We start from the raw sequence: 16,027 nt of genomic DNA, 5'->3' as shown, positions 1-16,027 counted from the left end.
TGGAGTTGCTGTTACGTGGGCTCATTTTGTAGACTGGAGACCACATACACCCCTCCCCTCAATGCCAGCGCTGAAGTGAGGCCCAGACAATGTTCTAGAATGGATGAGCCAGAGATATCTAACCAGGAAAGAGCATCTTTGTTTGAACCCCTTCTGTATCCAGAGTATGCTTGGGCCCCTTACTTTGGACATACTTCTCATTTGTGGTTGTGGTTATTTTGTTTTACTTGCCACTCAGCAGAATCAGCCTCACATAAGCAAGCACTCATTATCCTCAGACCCTTGGCAGGCAGGGCACTTGGTGAATCTGTTCCCTTGTGAAGAGCTCATGTCTGCAGATTATTTTCTGATGGCATCTGGCATGAGTTCCAGATTGATGGTCCAATAACAGCTATTAATTGCTCCCTTTGGGCTTAATTATTGCTGGCATGGTGGGTGACTAAGGAATTAAGAATCTCTTATGCATTTATAGGGCAACAGGTCCTGGTGGCGTCCCAAAACATTTATCTGTCATTTCCCTAGAATATCCTTGTTAAAAGTTTTGAGCATAATCTCAGAAGCTGGAGGATAACCAGCTAGACAGTGTCCAGTAGCATTTGGCTTCTCAGTTGATTCTTTCCAAGAATTGAAAAGAAAGCATCTAGTGCTTGTTGCCCACAGATCCAGGGGAATGTCAAGTTGGTGTCATAACAGTACAAAAGCACTACCAGCTACTTCTGATTGTCTTGGAGGCAAGAGGGCAGAGAGCCTTATTATGTGGCAAGACAGCTAAAGATTCACATCAGCACTCAGGAGGGCCTCTGAGGTGATGAACCTAGAATTGTTAAGGTGTCATTTTCTTTTTTTTTTTTCCTAAAGGTGTCATTTTCTTTGCTTGGAGATAGAGAGGGGGCAAGATACCAGCCCTCAAAGACTCACCAAGTACAGCCTAGTACTCATTCACTCAACAAGTGCTTAGAATTGTGTTGAAAGCTAGAGAAATAAAGGTGACTAAGACAGTCATCCTGCCTCCAGGAGTTCAGTCTAGAGGGGGAGACAAACATATTAAATACACAAGTATAACATACAGCTGTCTAAGTGCAATTCCATAGAGATTCAGGAAGCATCGGAAGAGCACAGTAGAGAGGTGTGGCTTGGGGAATACTGCCCAGAGAAGGAAATCTCTGCTGGCTGAAAGGGTATTTAGGAGTTGGACGGAAGTTTGGGAAAGAAAGCATTCCAGGTAGAGAGGCATTAAGGTGAGACAGCATGATGTGTTCAGAGAATCCTCACACAGCTGCTCAGTGCTGTTGAAGTGTGAAGTGTAAGGCAGAGACTTGTGGGAGGCAGGGATAAAGTGGTCAGGAGGGCTTTGAATGCCATGTAAAAGAGACTGTGCTTCATATGTTTCATAGTCAGATTGAGAGTTGTGGGCAAGTCAGTCTGGCAGCGACGGCAAGGAATCAGAATTGGAGGTGGGCAGCTGAGTGGGAGGCCTTGGCTCTGTGGTGGTGATGATGGGAGCCTAAACTGGGACCAGTTTGCACAATGGAGGTGATGGGACAGTCAAATAAATGTTAACTATTAATAGTTAAATTTTCATGACTGATTAGATGACTGATGATTAGATTTTATTTCAATTTTTGATGGCTGATCAGATTTTACATTGAGAGGATAAAGATGAGGGAGAAGGGAGGAATTGAAGATGGCACCCAGATTTCTAGCTTGCTAAATTAGTTGGATAGAGTTAACTGCTCTAGCAAGGGAACACAGTAGAAGAAATACCTTAGAAGGGAAAGTGATGAGGCCACTTTGAGACACAGCCTGTGGAAGTCTGGGTAGAATGTCTAATGGGGATTGAATATTTAAAGCTGAATCTCAAAGGAGAAGTCTGGGCTAGAAATACATATTTGAGAGTCATCCATGTCTACTGTCAAATACGAATTTGAGCTTTTCTCTATAGTCTCACAGCACAGCCCTTCAGTGATGGGGAGGGTAACTCCTAGGACTTGCGTCCTGTCACAAGGAGAGAAGCACAGTTGTTGAGAAGAGTAGTTAGTTGAGGGGGCCAAAAATAGTGATTTGTGGCAGAAGTGGACCTGAGGAAGTTAGGAGACAGTTGGGAAAGTGAGGAATCTGAGATGAGGTGTGAACACTAGAGATGATCTGGCAAAATCTCTCCCAGATCTCTCCACAGATAACAAAACTGTGTCCCCAAAAGGTTAGAATTGTCCCAGATCACTCAGCTGCTCAAATAGCAAAGCAGCTTAGTGACTTGACTTTGTTTCACTAAGTTCTGGTCCCAGTTTTCCTGTGAATTCCCTGGTGGCTGTTGGTTTCTTGATTTTGAAGGGGCAAGGGTGCAACTGCTCTAACCTAAAGAATTATTAGATCACGTGACATAAGGGAATTGTACTTTACGTATGTTTAACCTATACTATTCAGCTATACGTATATACTCTTTTATATATTTTAAAGTACTATGAAATTAGCCTGGGCAGAATGGCTCATACCTGTGATTTCAGTGCTTTGGGAGGCCAAGGCAGGAGGATCACTTGAGGCCAGGAGTTCAAGTCCAGCCTGGGCAACATAGCAAGACCTTGTCTCTACCAAAATAAAAAAATAAAAATAGATGTCCATGATGGTACACACCTGTAGTCTCAGCTACTTGGGAGGCTGATGTGGGAGGTTTGCCTCAGTCCCGGAGTTCAAGGTTACGGTGAGTTATGGTCATACTGCTGTACTCCATCTGTCTCTAAAAAAAAGTATGAAATTATATTTTGTATATGTACTGAGAAGCTAACTTGAGTCAAATGAGACTCCTGGAGTAGGCCATTCCAGTTACCACTTATAGAGTCTTTCTCCTGTGCCAGGCACTGTGCAAAATCCCTTTTATTCATTTATAAGAGGTAGATATAATCCGTATTTTATAGATGAAGACACTGAAGTTCAAAGAAGTTTCACAACCTTCCTTGGCTGGGCATGATGGGTCACACTTGTAATTGTAGCACTTTGGGAGGCCAAGGTGGAAGGATTGCTGAGGCTGGGAGTTCAAGACCAGCCTGGGCAACATAGCAAGGCCCCGTCTCTACAAAAAGTGAAAAAAAAAAAAATTAGCTAAGTATAGTGGCACATGCCTATAGTCCTAGCTACTTGGAGGCTAAAGTGGAAGGATCACTTGAGCCCCTGAGTTTGGGGCTACAGGGAGCTACGCTCGCACCACTGCACTCCAGACTGGGTGGTAGAGCAAGAACTTTTCGACTATCTCATGAAAAGTACCAGGATTCAAATCCAGGTTATCCCTGATTCCAAAGCCTGTGCTGTACTAGAAAGTTTAAAATGCTATTCAGATGTTAAGGGATTTGTCACCAGGTTGTGTCCAAGCAGACAATTTCTTTGTCTCTGTGCTGTGCACGGTCTCCCTGTTTGTTAAGGTTTGAACTTCAGGTGTTCAGCACACATACTTAGTTCAGCTGGTTTCACTCAGTTGTGCAGAACAGGGAGGCATTGTGTAATGATCAACCAAAGCCAGTCAGATAAATTAAGTTGGACCTTCTCAAGTTAGAGAAAGAGATTTGTTTTCTTAGTAAGGAGATGGGTGAGCATGGTAGAAAAGCCTGGATGGTGGAGGCCACACATCTGGGTTTGAATTTACGTTCTACTACTTTCTGTGTAACCTTGAGCCAGTTGGTCTCAGATTCCTTTTTTTTTTTTTGAGACAGAGACTCGCTCTGTCACCCAGGCTGGAGTGCAGTGGCGTGATCTCGGCTTACTGTAGCCTCTGCCTCCCGGGTTCAGGCAATTCTCCTGCCTCAGCCTCCCAGGTAGCTGGGATTACAGGCACATGCCACTATGCCTGGCTAATTTTTGTATTTTTGGTAGAGATGCAGTTTTACCATGTTGGCCAGGCTGGTCTCAAACTCCTGACCTCAGGTGATCCCCTGCCTCAGCCTCCCAAAGTGTTAGGATTACAGGCGTGAGCCACCGCACCCGGCCGGTCTCAGATTCTTATTTCCCTCATCAGTTAAATAGGTATAATATTTACCTCCAGTGATTATTGAGATTAGTACGTGAGATAATGTGAGAAAAGTGCCTGGCATATAAGAGATGCACAGTAATGTTTTTCATCGCTGTTCCCTAGTGAATATAACACTTAGGACACCAGAATTTTCAAGAAGCAGAGAAGATTTGGGTCGTGGGGAGGGAACTCTCAAAAGGCTAAATCCAAAGAGGTGTTTTTTCCTAGCTGGACAATCAAATGAGATGTAAAAAATCTGAAACAACTCAAAAATAGCACTGGGCTGTGGGTAGCCTAGACCTCTATGTCAAGTTCTAGCCTTCAAAGCATGAGAGGGGACACCATTGGGATGACAGCTTATAGATCTAGAGCAGACCGAGGTCATTAGGATTCCTCCCAAAAGAGGATAGAAGCACTGAGGCACTGAGGATGTATCTCCATTTGAAACCAAGGAGAGACAGTACTTGTAGAGCCTCCTGGCTGATACAACTTGTGACAGATGTGTGCCTGTGCTAGACCTCAGTTTATCTTTCTATAAAGCAGGAGTCATGCCTCTCCCACATGTGTCTGGAAGTAGGAAGGGATTCATTAAGTTTTATAGCTTTATAATAAGCTCTTAGATTTGTCATGAGACTCCTGGAAAGCCAGAACTGGGCCCTAGGCCAGTGCACTGGTGCTGCCCCCCAAAATGGCCTCTGCTGTCCCTTTGGACAGCCCATAGTATCTATTCAACTTTTTCTGTGTGCCAGGCATACTTGTCTAGGAACAAATGTACTCAAGGCAAAGTCTTCAAGAAGCTTATAGTCTAGTTCAGGAAATAACATAAAATATGAAAATCACTTCTCTCAAATAACAATATGAGAGAGAAGTGATTTTTCCATGGAATCTTGTAATTGAAGGGTCTAGCACCATCCTGATCCAGAGTAGATGTTTATAAGCTTCAGTTCCCCCCTTCTTTGTAAATATACAAGAGTTATCACAAGGCAAAACAGGTCCCCCAGTTGGCACAGTGCATGGTACATAGAAGACATAAATGTTACTGGGTGCTGTGGCTTATACCTGTAATCCCAACACTTTGGGAAGTCAAGGTGGGTGGGTTGCGTGAGCCCAGGAGTTCGAGACCAGCCTGGGCAATGTGGTGAAACCTGTCTCTATAAAAAACAAAAAATTATTAGCCAGGCGTGGTTTTGCATGCCTGTAGTCCTAGCTACTCAGGAAGCTAAGGTGGGAGAATCACCTGAGTCCAGGAGGTCAAGGCTGCAGTGAGCCAAGATCTTGCCACTGCACTCTAGCCTGGGTGATGGAGTGAGACCCAGTCTCAAAAAAAAGACACAAATGCTGTTCAAGGAATGATTGAATATGAGTGCTAATGGGAGGTTAGGGCAGAAAACCCACAGAAATTCAGAGGAAGGAATGCACAGAGATCTGAGTTGTTTGGGAGAGGTTCTATGAGGAAGGTTGAGATGGTGCAGGTTGGTCCTGAAGGGTTTGGAAAGGTGCAAAGAAGAGCTAATACGATTCACTGTCTCAGAGGAGGCATTGTGAGGAGTTAAAAGCTCTAGCTTTGGGATCAGACCTGGGTTCAAATCCCAGCTCCACCATATGCGTGCTTCGTGATGCTGTGCAAGTTCCATGACCTTTCCAAGCCTTTATTTCCTCACTTGTAAAATAGGGATAATGATAGTCCCTACTTCATAGGACTTTATATCGTTGTTTTGAGAATTAAATCAGGTAATTCATGTAGAGTGCTTATCACAGTTCTGTCAATAAATGTTAGCTTTTTTGTTATTACTATTTTCATTTTAGTCGTGTTATTATTATTATCCCTCTTATGCCACCTACTTACTTAGCTCATCATATTTTTTGTCATCTGACTTTCCTGCCTGCTGTAAGTTCCTCATACATACTTTCATGCCTTTGTAGTAAATCACTTACAGCCTCCTGGATTTGTAATGGTGTTTTATGTTGCCACGTATTTGCAAATGCTGTCTCCTTGCCTAGAATATCACCATCTTCCCTTCCACTCTTGCCTTTGTCTGATTCCTTCCTGCTTGATATTTAAGACTAATTCCTAGTAGGGCGCTGTGGTTCATGCCTGTAATCTTAGCACTTTGGGAGGATCACTTGAGTCCTAGAGTTCAAGACCAGCCTGGCCAATTGGCAAAACCCTGTCTCTACTAAAAGTACAAAAATTAACCAGGTGTGGTGGTGAGCACCTGTAGTCCTGGCTACTTGAGGGGCTGAGGCAGGAGGGTCGCTTGAACCTGGGAGGTCAAGGCTGCAGTGAGCCAAGATTGTCCAGCCTGGATGACAAAGTAAGACCCTGTCTAAAAAAAAAAAAACTAAATCCTGTGACATTTCTTTCAGGAAGCTTATGCCTTACTTGACTCTGCAGTGTGATTAGATGTTACCTCTTTGGGATCCCACAGTACTGTATGTGCCTCTTTTATAGCAATGCTATCTCTAGTGACCTCTGATTTGCATGTCTACCTTTCCTCAGGATATAAACTTCCTGAATGTAGTGATCATACTACATACCCTATTTATTTTGATATCGCCAGATTCTAGCTTGTGCTTGGCATATAGTTGTTTTCCAGCTAAATGTTGAATGAAAAAAACCAAACCCAAAAAAACATAGCTAGCATTATTTATAACATTTACTATATAGGTTCTGATTTGAATGTTTTACATATACTAATTTTTTTAATCATTGCAGCAACACTATGAGGTAAGTACTGTTATTCCTGCCTCCATTTTACAGGTGAGGAAACTGAGGCTCATAGAGATTAAATAACTCTCCTAAGGCCTCACAACTAGTAAGTAGTGGAGCCAGGATTCAAACCCAGGCAGTGTGGCTTCCCGGTTAGTGCTTTAACCACTACATTGTATACATGCCTCCAGGAGTGTCACTGAGATTTATGATAAACATATTTATTGATCGTCCAAGAAAAGGTCAAGAAACATTAACCATGAGTCACAATTCCATGAACACATTTAAAAATAATTAGTAGATATGTGGAGACACTGTTGGGGGTGTGGATGTTACTACTGTCACTTATGAAGGATTTGCTAGAGATGATAGATTTCAGCTGTTGTGAATTGGAGGTGGAGCATGGCTGGCAACTTGAAAGGAGTTAATCTGGGGTACAGTGGAGTAGAAAACAGAAGCAGTATATGAATGGAGAAATTGCATTTGCCCAGTCTTTATTGTGCGCCTATTACAGCGGTAAACAAGCTGATAGTGATTCCTGTGCTCAGAAGCCTGTGTTCTAGCAGGTTATAAGAGTCTGGTTAAAGAGAAGAGCAGAGAAGTGGCTTAGATTGTGGCATAAACTGAAGACAAGTTGAAACTCAGAATGAGAGTAGGAGTTTACTGAGGGGAAAGCAATATATAAAATGATTTGGGCTATGGCACATAAGACAGATTATAGATAAGAGAGCCCAGAAATAGTAAGGACAGTGGTAAGAAGTTAAAGGATCCTCTACTTCCCCAGTTAGCCAGGAGACTGAATAAGGGACTTGGTGGTAGGAGAGGTAGTAGCAGGATCAATCACTTATTTATTAAGCACCTGCACATAAAGAAAGATAAGACAAGGCCACTACCCTTAAGGAGTTTATGTTCCTTGTAGTTGTGAATAGAGGAAACATGCAAAAAAAAAAAAAAAGAAAACCATTATGAAACACATTCAGTTTGTGCTAAAGGTCCGTGGTATCAGTGACCTGGTATTTTCTGTCTTGTTATTTCACCCATGTGGACTTCATTTCCAAGGTCACTTCATGGTCCAAAATAGTCGTTGAAGGTTCAGCCACTGTCTATATTCCAACTAGGATACAAGAAAGGAGAAAAGAAGGGTATACTCCCTCCCTTTAATGATACTTTTTAGAAGTTGTGCACACTACTTCTGTTCACATCCCACATGGTCACATACCCATACCTAAATGCAAGGGAAGCTGAGAAATATATTAATTCTAGGCTGTCAGATGTCCAACTCAACATTGAAGCTTCACTACTAAGGAAGAGGTGGAGAAGAGGTTGGGGGACAACAGGCAGGTCTCTGCCATTTTATTCTTTAAATATGATTACGCTTGGAGATCAAGAGAGGGGCTGATCATTTTAGGTTGGGTAGTTACAGAGCTGCTGAATTTTAAGTCAGGTAGTAAGTAGTAGGTAGAGATTCAGAAGATTAGGGAAACATCAGTTACAAGCAAATCCTAGGGTTAAGGAATGGGAAGAGTGACTGTCCCAGGAGAGAGAGATTCCATAGAGTGGGAGAGGATGAGGCTGGTCAGAGAAGCTGGGGCCAGCCTGGAGACAATCTTACCTCAGAAGCTCTTACTGTAAGACGCTAAGAGGAATAGGCCAAGGTGCTCAGGTTTTCTCGTGTAAATGATAAGGAACAAAAAAGATTTCTGAACCCAGGAGAAACATGATTTATCTTATGTGCTTGGAAGTTTGAAAGTTTCATTCATATCCAGGATGGCAGGGAGGGAAGCACTGGAAGTAGGGATGCCAGCTAGAAGCTTTTCCCAGAGGACGGTGAGTGAACAATAACGGCCCACCAAGGTGGTGACAGTGGGAATGGAAGGGCAAGTATAGATGAGAGACCTTGGGAGGGAGACTCTCTGGACCTGTTGGTATGGGGAGAGAGAGAGATGTGACCCCAGAAATATTGTGTCCTCTAAGAGGTAGCACTGCCTGTTGGGTTCCTCAGGTGGGAGGACAGAACCTCATGAAGAGAGGGAGATCACTGGTTGGCTACAGGGAGAATGCAAGGCTCTGCCCCAAGACTCCTTGGCTTTGGAAAATAAGCTGCCCCCAGCGGAATAGTTTCCATTCTGCGTAACTGGGGAGTGTGTGGGTCTGGCTAACCACGAGGAGGGGCTGAGGAGCCAATAGACAGATCAAGTTGCTGTGGCAGTAGCTTTTTACTAGGGCCCAGGTGCTCAGTTGGGAAGCACTAACAGAAGCTGCTATTGGAGATTGTGTATTTTTTGACTGGGTAGGCCAGAAAGGGTGGCCTTCATCGGGATTTGGGGGCCTCTGGGTTACCTGCAGAGGTTATCTTATGTCAGGTATGAGGCAACAGTGTGGCAGAGGGAAGAGTTTGAGGCTTTACCATCTTCGGGGATGTGGCCAATTTGCTTTGCCTTGGAGGAATTCTCTAGGGTGAATGAGGGGCTCCAGGGGTATAATTCTATTTAGAAAAAGCCATCTCCTTGTTTGAGTGATGCTGGCCTTCTAGGACCTCTCCTTCATCTGACTTCCCTGGTGTGAACTGCAGAGCTCAGCCAAAGACATCTGGTGAATCCATTTCTTCTTCTTCCAGACTGCTCAGGGACTTGGCCTGTAAATGCCCAGCAAGTCATTTCTGGTTACAGAGTCCTCAGTGACCACAGAAGCACGTTCTCCAGACATGGTTCTGAGCCTGTGAGAGCTGGGTTTTCCCTGGCAGCTCATCCATGGAATGGTAGTTTCAATTAAACAAAAACAGCAAGCCAAATCTAAGCTAATACAGATATTTAAGGAGCACCCACTTTTCTTATGCCTTTTGTCATGTGGTACCTAAGCAAATTTGCTCAGATGTCTAAAAGGACAGCTGGGGCCTAGAGAAAGCTGTGTGTGGCTAGACTTGTACACACATGCTACTGTGTGTGGGATCACAGGAGGGAGATGAGGAGTAATGGGGAGCTGGCCTGGGGAGGCTGTAGAGTTTGGCAGGAACAGGGCTGGAGGCCTACCTCCAGGGAGGTAACTGTTGCCTTCCACCCTTTCTATTCTTGAGTGCTTTGGTATGGTGCGGGGCGGGGTACAGCTGAAGTGTTTGCCCCCACTGTGTCAAGCCAGGGCAGGGGGATGCCTGTCCTTCCAGCCAAATGTCATTGACTATTTCTGTAATTTCCTTTCTGCCACAGGATATAGATCTTCGCCCAGAACCTTTCACAGTTGACTCAGCCCATTCCAGGCTGTCTGTGTCAAGTTATCTTCTCCAAACCTGAGCTCTGGAGAGGAGGATGGGAGGGAGTCAAGGCAAGGAGAGCGGTCTTGAGCTTTGTCTTTCCAGGTTGTCAGCAAAGCTAGGCTCGACCTTGGTCTGTGAGAGCTGCAGTGAGATCTGACCATCCATCTGTTCCATTTCCTCCCCTGTGCTACACCAGCCAGTCAGAGGGCTGGGGAAAAGTGTGGGTGTTTGGAGGGGCTGCTGTGCTTCCCATGTCTGGACGTTTTAAAATTTTAGCTCTTGGACCTTTGATCAAACTCTGATTTTTTGATTTCCTTTTACAAAGGATTGCAGTTTTGAGGGGAGTTAGGAGGAGCTGTGCTGGAACAATGAGATAAACAAACAGTGATGTGGAGGCAGCGGCAGCAGCAGCGTAGGCAATGGGGCTGGGCTGGCTGGCCTGCCATCTGGGCGGGCTGGGTGGAGGAGGACTCCCACCCTGCACACTAGCCAGCTGGCTTGTGTTAAAGTGCTGGCTGAAAATAACTCTCATTGTCTGGGAGCTGCTACTGCGGCAGGACTGGCTGTGGCCGCCAAGGGGCCAAGGCAGCAGGAGCTGGTACCTCCCACCTCCTTGGGCTCTCGCCCTTTGGGAGCAGTGTCCAACTGGCCACAGCTGTGCCTACTGCCCACCAGTAGAGACATGTGGAGGCCGTTCCTTACACTCTGTCCTTTTGGTGGCTAGTAATGGGCCTTTGTGCCTTGTGTTGCCTGCTTTGCCTTTGGCTTGGGGCAGATCTGTTGGTTTGTGAGGAGGATCCTAGTGGGAACATGGGGTGGGAACACAGTGTTACAGCCCCTCCTTCAGCAGTCTTCTGGACTCCCAAATGTTGTGTTCTCTTGCCACTTTCCATATCTGCTCAAAGGGCTGATCTGTGGATGCTAGGGAGGACTTGGAGCTGTGGCCAGGGGCAAAGCAGCACATTGAGAAGCGTGTGGTGCCCAGGACACCACTCATTACATCTGTGGGGCAGTTCTAGATTCAGTTTCTCAGGACTCCCCATCCCCATGGGCTGAGCATGGGGGCTGGGGATGCCACACTTGGAAGAAGACAGCCATAGGAAACCTGGTGGGAGGTGGTTCAAGAGGGAAAACATTAATAAAACTACCTCTCACTTTCTGTATTTGCTCAAAACAAACAGCCCCTGCTGGAGCTTCCCTAAAGCCTCCACAGTTTTTTTCCTAGGAACGTTACAAATGTTTCTCTCCCAGTCTCTCAAAGAAGCTGTGCCATTTTTGTCTCTGTTCCTAAGATTTATCATAATTGGCTACGACCAACAAAAACAGTTGGGAATTTTTGGTGGTTCCTATCTGTTTGTTGGGTTTTCCCCAGGCCTGGCTCAAGAAGACTATCAAAGTAGGGGCAAGTCCCAGAGCAGAGCTCACAGCTTTGAAGGAAACTCCAAACCCCACCGGCATTTCCCTTCCCCTGCAGTGGGAAGGAAATGAGGAGGGGCTCACTGGGCTGGGGGTGCAGAGCAGGAAAGGGAAGGGAACCTCTGCCACCAGAGCTGCCTCTCTCCTCCTCGGCTTGAGTGAGACTGTCAGGGGTCAGGTGGAGAGTTAGGAAACCTTCCTGGGTGTACTGGACCCTTGCTCACATGGACCCCAGTAAGCAGGGAGATTTGCCTGGCCTCAAACTGGCAGTAAAACCAGAGCAGCCTTGCTGGAGAAGCACCAGCTCCACGCCTTTCAGCTTCTTCCCGTTATAGGTTTTTATTATTAGACTTTTTGCTGGTTCCCAGTGATTTAGGAATCAATTCCAGAGTTGCTTTCAGTTTGAGTTCATCGTCCTCTTTTCCTCACATCTCCTATTGTAACTGTTTTGGCTGTGACTTACCTCCTTTAATCCTTCCTTGGAGTCTCCTGCCACGTCCCCTACCCCTCAGGATAATGATACTTAAATTGCTGCCTAGTCTTAGAGGAAGCCAGAGCAGCATCCGTGAAGGGATAAAGGATTGCTCTGTAGTCAGTGTTGAGAAGCAGTTGCTGAAGGTGGGATGGAGGCAGAGAGAGAGCCTAGAAGCAAGAGGGCAGGTCCATTGGACATCAGAACATTACACAAGATTTTCAGGAGGAAGGAGAGGGGGACTGTGTTGAATACCCACAGTGTTCCAGACACTTAGAGATATAAAATATTTGTCATTTAATCCTCAGTTAAACTCTGTAAAGTAGTGAGATTATCTCCAGTTTATGGATGCGTTCACCAAGGCTTAATAACTTTGAAGTGCCCAAAGTTGATCTTGGGCCCTCTGACTTCACCCATATTTAGTGCCCTCTCCTTTTCAAGACAGCCACTGCTTCCTTTCTGCTCAGCAAGGGTCTCAACGAGGAGTTAGCAAGAACTTATATCAGCTTCTGCCTTCTGGGAGTCTGCAGTCTCTGTGGAACCACTGAAGAAAAATGTCAAGGAAACAAATCTTTGACTGAGACCGGAACTGTGTCAAGTTTGCTCCTTTGCTGTCCCCAGAACTCAGGAAGTTGTCATTCCTAAGGGCAGAGTGGCTTCCTGAGGACATTGGAGCCTTGCCAGACTCATACACGTTATCAGGTGGAAGCAAAAGCCCTGATGCCCTTGTCTAGTGAGAACAGAACTGTCCGGGCCAGGCTGTGGTTTATACCCGCTTGGCAGGTGGTTCCCACTGGTAGCCAGTGACCCATTTCTTCTGAGAATGCTGGAGCTTGGTGAAATTCCCCTTACCCATCTCCTTCCCCGTCATGCTTCAGCACAGAAGAAGCAGAGGAGTCTGGGGCCACTGTCAAGAAAGTGCCACCCAAAGCTCTAGACAGGAGGATATGGCTATAGTCAGAGCTACTTCATGCTTCTACCACCTGTCTCCATACTTTGGAGTCCCTCCTTCCTGGGGATCTAGAGTTTGACCAGGTCCCTGCTGTGCCTCTCCAAGCTCCTCTCCTCTCTTGGGACTCCCCAAGGGGGTGACTTTGCCCAGTTTTTCAAACTGAGGGGACCAAGCATTTCCTCACCAGTTCACCTGGTGGAGAAGTAGCTGACAGTGGGTGGATGAAGGAGGAAGTTGGCATAGACAGGATGCAGTGTCTGCCACAGCAGTGACAGGCTGCTCCCGCCCCTCTTCCAGCAGCTTTCTTCCAGGGGAGACAATAGAAAACTATTTTCATGACACAGACTTGGGGGAAATGATCAGATGGCAGTGATGTCTTTAGGATATGCACAGAGCCAGGACCAGTCCTGAGTACTGCTTCTGTTTATTTCAGTCTTGAGTTCAGCTGGCAGCAGCCTGGCCCCAGTTAGGCTGAGTTAGGAGACCTGCTCTAGGTTGACCTTTGGGTCCTTGTTTTGTTGAGGCCTCCTGCTCTTGTCATGCTGTCCACACAGGCTGAGATTGGCCTTAGCAAAGTAGTGTCAGAGAGAACATTCCAGGCTTGTCTTTGACCATCTTGCCATCCATACTACATAGACTGTGAGGAGGACTCAGCCTCACTTTCCTATGGAAGTTCAAGCAGATGCGTGGGGCAGCAGGAACCATGGGGAGAGGTGTGATATGGGATTATCTTCCCCTTGTTTCTGTCACCTGCCCCACTTCTATGATCCTAAATTCTTTCATGTATAAATTCCAGCCGAAGACTTCAACCCTACTTCCTTTTGGAGCCATAGTGACCTCGTTTCCAGCCAGTAGCTGGGCTCAGACCTGGGACCTCTTACCCATAGGTTTATTATCACCTTACCGCCCCCACTAGATGCATGTTGGGAGCTGGGATGGTAAGAATAGACATAGCACTTCAGGGTCTAGATGAGTATACAGCTGGTTTAAGAGTATATCTGAGTTATATACATATAATAAATAGATAATATGATAGAGTAAATGTTTAAGGATTTTCTTTTGGTTCCATTGAAAGTTGGAGGACCTCCTTCTAGGATTTGTTTGCTTCTTTTGGAATAATGCAGGGCCTATATGACTCCTTGAGGACCCTGGATGCGCACAGTTCGTGTCCAGGGATGAGGATGCCAAGGATTGGGCAGAGGTAAATGAGGTGGTCATGCTTGGGTTACCAGGGAGTTAGAGCTGATCTTGGACAGTAGCTAAAGGAGAGAAAGATGAGAGGCAGCCTTCCAGGTGGCTGACAGTATGCTGGGGAAGAAGCTAAATTTGTGGGAAGTCACATGGGTGGGGAATCATACTTGATTCAAGAGTATGAGGGAGCAGGTACAGTGGTCCAATTAAAATGTCAGACTGCCTTTATTTTATTTATTTATTTATTTGAGATGGAGTCTCACTCTGTCGCCAGGCTGGAGTGCAGTGGTGCTATCATGGCTCACTGCAACCTCTGCCTCCCAGGTTCAAGCAGTTTTCCTGCCTCAGCCTCCCGAGTAGCTGGGACTACAGGCACTGCCACAATTAACTTTTGTATTTTTTTTTTTTTTTTTTTTTTTTGAGACGGAGTCTCGCTCTTGTTACCCAGGCTGGAGTGCAATGGCGCGATCTCGGCTCACCGCAACCTCCGCCTCCTGGGTTCAGGCAATTCTCCTGCCTCAGCCTCCTGAGTAGCTGGGATTACAGGCACGCGCCACCGTGCCCAGCTAATTTTTTTTTTTGTATTAATAGAGACGGGGTTTCACAATGTTGACCAGGATGGTCTCGATCTCTCGACCTCGTGATCCACCCGCCTCGGCCTCCCAAAGTGCTGGGATTACAGGCTTGAGCCACCGCGCCCGGCCAACTTTTGTATTTTTAGTAGAGACATGAGGTTTCATCATGTGGCCAGGATGGTCTCAATCTCTTGACCTCGTGATCTGCCTGCCTCAGCCTCCCAAAGTGCTGGGATTACAGGTATGAGCCACTGCGGCTGGCCTATTCTTTTTTGTCTTTTGTTTTGTTTTGTTTTTCGGAGATGGAGTCTTTTCCTGTTTCCCAGGCTGGAGTGCAGTGGCATGATTTTGGCTCACTGCAATCTCTGCCTCCCAGGTTCAAGCAATTCTTGTGCCTTGGCATCCCAAGTAGCTGGGATTATATGTGTGCGCTACTGTGTCCAGCTAATTTTTCTGTTTTTGGTAGAGATGGGCTTTTGCTGTGTTGGCCAGGTTGGTCTCAAACTCTTGGCCTCAAGCGATCTGCCCACCTCAGCCTCCCAAAGTACTGGGATTACGGGTGTGAGCCACTGCGTCTGGCCTAGACTGCCTTTAGAGGTAAGGGCCGTGACCTGGAACAAAACAGCCAGACTGATGAGAAGAAAGGTTTAGCTGGATGGGGATAAAGGTAGGGAACGTAGCCTCCTGTCATGGATAGGGCTAGTCCATGGATGCCTTAGGCTTCACCTACTCACTGTCTCATACCTTATTCAGTCACCAAACAGTGGTGAACGAAATAAAATGATTCCTGGGCTGTCCTTCAGATAGCCTATATTAGAGTGGCTTGCCAAGGGGTTAGGATGCTTTGCTGTGTCTTAATTAATTGGGAAATGTGTCATAAGCAATTTGCTACTAACAATTAAAGTCCTGTACTTTTGTGAATTTTTTCCAAAAAAAAATTTTCTTAAAAAAATTTAAGTGGTTATCTTCATGCTAATGTTTCCTTATTCACTTGTATGCTGATGGGGCAAAAGGGTCAGAGTTACAGCATCTACATAGGTTGTGGGTGGCTCAGGATTCACCCATGGGAGTGCATGGTGTAGGCAGGTTGCCCAGCTCTCAGGTTATGGGGGAAAAGCAAATTGAAAAAAATTGCTGCTTTAACCTGGTGGCTTTTCAAATTTTTTGACCTGTCTCATGTTCCCGTCACATTTTATGGCATGATGTATGTATATGACATATTTGTGTGTAAACATAAAATAGAAACTAAAGCTTCACAAAGCATTATTTATACTTCCTACTTGCAATGAATTCTGGGAAATTCTATTTTAATCTGCTCATTTTCATTTAAAATAAAGTTAATTTTGACTTGATTCAATGATTTGAATTGATCCCATGACCAGTGGTTTGGAAAACATGGCTCAACCAAACTCAACTAAATATGAAGGGAAGGCTGGAGGACTGTTCCACCTTTCCAAGCCTGCC

At 45.7% G+C, this 16,027-nt stretch overlaps 1 protein-coding gene across 6 annotated transcripts in view; it reads left to right on the top strand.

Annotated features, from left to right (window-relative positions):
• Positions 1 to 16,027, top strand: part of FMNL3 (formin like 3) — a 61,452-nt gene that overhangs the window by 22,237 nt on the left and 23,188 nt on the right. The window contains exon 1 of one of the 6 annotated variants that reach the window (XM_012441263.3): positions 6,789 to 6,813. The exons of the other annotated variants lie outside the window; for them this stretch is intronic. The gene's annotated coding sequence lies outside the window, so the exon portion shown is untranslated. Of the gene's footprint in view, positions 1 to 6,788; positions 6,814 to 16,027 lie in introns of those variants that run through there. 6 annotated transcript variants of the gene reach the window in all.

Source organism: Aotus nancymaae, unplaced genomic scaffold (assembly GCF_030222135.1).
Source record: "Aotus nancymaae isolate 86718 unplaced genomic scaffold, 86718_ANA_hifiasm-v0.15.2.pri h1tg000016l, whole genome shotgun sequence".
Lineage (NCBI taxonomy): Eukaryota > Metazoa > Chordata > Mammalia > Primates > Aotidae > Aotus > Aotus nancymaae.
Note: the sequence above shows the minus strand (reverse complement) of the source record. Positions and strands in the feature narration are given on the sequence as shown.